At 39.3% G+C, this 4266-nt stretch overlaps 1 protein-coding gene across 1 annotated transcript in view; it reads right to left on the bottom strand.

Moving 5' to 3' along the window:
- FGF2 (fibroblast growth factor 2) overlaps positions 1–4266 on the bottom strand; it is an 87856-nt gene that overhangs the window by 8649 nt on the left and 74941 nt on the right. The window lies entirely within an intron of this gene.

Raw genomic sequence — 4266 nt, 5'->3', positions numbered from 1 at the left:
TGATTATGTCGGCCTCCTTTTGTATATAATTCATAACATCATGTGCTTAAAGTGTTACTAAATCCAGGAACCTGCTTTCACTATAGCTGGTCACCCACAGTACACAGAACATGGAAATGCAATAGTTTTAGTAAATATAAACTGCTAAATACCCTTTCTCAGCAGTATATAGCAGTCTTGTGACTTCTATCAGTTCCTGATTATAGCTTTTAGGATGAGTTTTCATACTGCACTGAGCTGTCCAGGATCCAGGACCCCTGATCCTCAGTCTCTCCCAAGAGAAAAAAACAATCCTCTAGCAATACACACCAAACTGAGCATGTGCAGCCTGACTCCAAAGGCTCTGTACTATCTGCACCTGTGCATACAAGATCAAACAGCCTTTTTATACAATGCAGAGGATTAACCCCTTTGGTTCCACAGGGAGTATAACGAGCATGCTTTACTGCATATACAGACTGATTTTACTGTTGTGGGTTTAGTAACACTTTAATATCACCACGCTACCTTCTGTTGTTAATGGTAAACTACAAACACAGCAAATATAATGCAGCATCCATTCCTATAGTTCTGTTCTATCTCTCACTGCATCACTATTTCTAGAGCACAGTCTTCATTCACATCGGCAGCATGATGGTCTATACATACAGTAGATAATTAAGATAAGGACATTATGATACAAATATTAACTAGCTTGTTTAGACTCAAGAATGAAACATGTGTCCATGTAATTTATTATGTACCAAAGATAAGTGGTTTGCGCAAGCACTTGAAATCGTCCCTGGAATCAATGACATTCAAGTATTTAAAGCACTCATTTTTATTATCTAAAAGGATACCACACAAGGAAGGATTTTGAAATCTGTTTTATGTTGCTATAAACAAAGTTGGATGTCAGCTGTGGGAAGGAGCAGAGGATCAGGCATTCTTTCTTTGCAAAGTGGGTTTGTGTTATGGTAAAGTATATATCAGATTGGAAAAAAGGGGAAATTCCTAATGACGAGGTTACAGTATCTCTAGTTGGTTTTGTCAGATATGCAATTTCTTAAAAACAATTTTTTTAGATAATTATAGTAATACACTCCACCATTTAACAACTGTGGCATCTAATTACTTACTTTTCCCATCACAATTACTTGTGATTGTAAAGCTTCATATTTTTAAAACAAATATGTTATACATACCTGGTCAGTACAATGGTTTTGCACAGGAGCTGCTGACACCTCCCCCCTGCTTAGTGTCCCCATAGCAAGCCACTTGCTATGGGGGCACTTGTGTGTGCTCACTCATGAGCCCCACACTGTGTCCATAAGACATACAGAAGGGGGCTCGCCCCACAACCTGCTGCCTCATCTGTGGCTATGATTGACAGCAGTAGGAGACAATAGCTCCCGCTGCTGTCTCTGTGCCACTGAGGAGGCAGATAGCAAAGAGAGCCTCAGGTTCTCGTGCACATTGCTGGAGCAAGTTTGGGCTCAGGTAAGTATTTAGGAGAGCTGGAAAAGGTGAAAACCTTCACCTTTACAACCATTTCATTATATTAAATTGTTACTATAAGAACTGTATGAAAATTTAAAGAACCTCTTTCCATCCCCTTCAACCCATTGTTTTTGTAATGTAGTGTTTATTGCATAGTCCTTTTTAATAATATTGAGGGACATATAGAAATTGCCTCCCTTCTCTCTCATACATTGTTATACCCATATTTTATGTTATGGAGGCTGAATTTTTTTAACCTGCTCCAACACTTTATTAAAAGTGGACGTCGCATAGCTGGGCAAATCATTCACTGGGAAACAGACGTGCACTGTAAATGTTCAGTCACATGGAAACATTTATCAAATATTAACAGAAGTGTGCTCAGGACCAGAATTCCACTGCAGGACACATGTGGGACATTCGTTTAGAGAATAGAACAGACAGTATTCAAGCAAACCATTGAAAACAAAGAGTTCTGTTTTAAAACCTAAGTTCAGCTTTATTTTTTAATTGTATTTTAAATCAAGGCTACATTTAAAAATATATATATATATGTTTTAATAATAGTAATTATGCTGCAAAACCAATCCTAGCAGCAACAGAATACTTCCCAACACTAATCACCAGAGCCATTTTGTGGAGTTAGAGTTCACAGATGCACCGAAGGGATTGCTCACTGCCCATTTAATAAACACAGCTACAGTAGTAGGGACTAAGTTACAGGAGACAGGACATTAGGTATACTGCTCCTATACCACATCTATACTGCAACTTTACCACATGCTTGTTTATTAAAACTACCAACGCTTCTTAAAGGGCCCCAATGATAGCCAACATTTAAACAACATAAAGGACCACCCCTCCCGTAAGACCATCCTTCAAGTCTTCTTTGTTCTCTTCTCCCATTTCCTTCATTTCTTTGTATAGTGCACATCTAGTCGCTCTAGGTCTAGCATAGCCGCCATCAATGCACTGTGTCAATATAGTTCCTGTGTTTAGTAAACCAAGTTTCTTACTGCTCACAACTGCACCTTAGGTGACCATGCTACTGTTTATGCTGATCTGCACACCAAGTGTCATCTTATGTTTAGTGCTTATTACTAATCACGCGGTATGCTAAAATGTGTTATTACCATTGTTAATCCATTTCTATGCTTACTTCGTTACCTACCATACCAGGTGTCAATATATAAATTTTGCCTTTACTAACTGGTTCAGTGCCTGTTTTCTCATTGATATAGTACTACTAATGGATACTATTACTTTCAGTGATTTTTTTTTTTTTTCTTTTATGATATTGCATGTTTTGTACATTCAGCCTGGGGTATCGGAGCTGTCGTTCCTAGAGGTCAAGGCAAAGAGTAGTGGCTCCGACAAGGGTAGGGATATATGTAAAAAATAATAATAATAATATATATATATATATATATATATATATATATATATATATATATATATATATATATACACAGTGCCTTGCGAAAGTATTCGGCCCCCTTGAACTTTTCAACCTTTTGCCACATTTCAGGCTTCAAACATAAAGATATAACATTTTTATTTTTTGTGAAGAATCACCAACAAGTGGGACACAATTGTGAAGTGGAACGAAATCTATTGGATATTTTAAACTTTTTTAGCAAATAAAAAACTGAAAAGTGGTGCGTGCAAAATTATTCGGCCCCTTTACTTTTAGTGCAGCAAACTCACTCCAGAAGTTTAGCGAGGATCTCTGAATGATCCAATGTTGTCCTAAATGACTGATGGTGATAAATAGAAACCGCCTGTGTGTAATCAAGTCTCTGTATAAATGCACCTGCTCTGTGATAGTCTCGGGGTTCTGTTGAAAGCTCAGAGAGCATCATGAAGACCAAGGAACACACCAGGCAGGTCCGTAATACTGTTGTGGAGAAGTTTAAAGCCGGATTTGGATACAAAAAGATTTCCCAAGCTTTAAACATCCCAAGAAGCACTGTGCAAGCGATCATTTTGAAATGGAAGGAGTATCAGACCACTGCAAATCTACCAAGGCCTGGCCGTCCCTCTAAACTTTCAACTCAGACAAGGAGAAGACTGATCAGAGATGCAGCCAAGAGGCCCATGATCACTCTGGATGAACTGCAGAGAACTACAGCTGAGGTGGGAGAGTCTGTCCATAGGACAACAATCAGTCGTACACTGCACAAATCTGGCCTTTATAGAAGAGTGGCAAGAAGAAAGCCATTTCTCAAAGATATCCATAAAAAGCCTCGTCTAAAGTTTGCCACAAGCCACCTGGGAGACACACCAAACATGTGGAAGAAGGTGCTCTGGTCAGATGAAACCAAAATCAAACTTTTTGCCCACAATGCAAAACGATATGTTTGGCGTAAAAGCAACACAGCTCATCACCCTCAACACACCATCCCCACTGTCAAACATGGTGATGGCAGCATCATGGTTTGGGCCTGCTTTTCTTCAGCAGGGACAGGGAAGATGGTTAAAATTGAGGGGAAGATGGATGCAGCCAAATACAGGACCATTCTGGATGAAAACCTGTTGGAGTCTGCAAAAAACCTGAAACTGGGACGGAGATTTATCTTCCAACAAGACAATGATCCCAAGCATACAGCATTCTACAAAGGAATGGTTCACAAATAAACGTATCCAGGTGTTAGAATGGCCAAGTCAAAGTCCAGACCTGAATCCAATCGAGAATCTGTGGAAAGAGCTGAAAACTGCTGTTCACAAACGCTCTCCATCCAACCTCACTGAGCTCGAGCTGTTTTGCAAGGAAGAATGGGCAAGAAT

The sequence above is a fragment of the Lithobates pipiens genome, unplaced genomic scaffold (genome assembly GCF_037356315.1).
Source record: "Lithobates pipiens isolate NorthernLeopardFrog02 unplaced genomic scaffold, aLitPip1_a1.2 Scaffold_13, whole genome shotgun sequence".
NCBI lineage: Eukaryota > Metazoa > Chordata > Amphibia > Anura > Ranidae > Lithobates > Lithobates pipiens.
The sequence above is the reverse complement of the archived record's forward strand: the minus strand, read 5'-3'. Positions and strand labels throughout refer to the sequence as shown.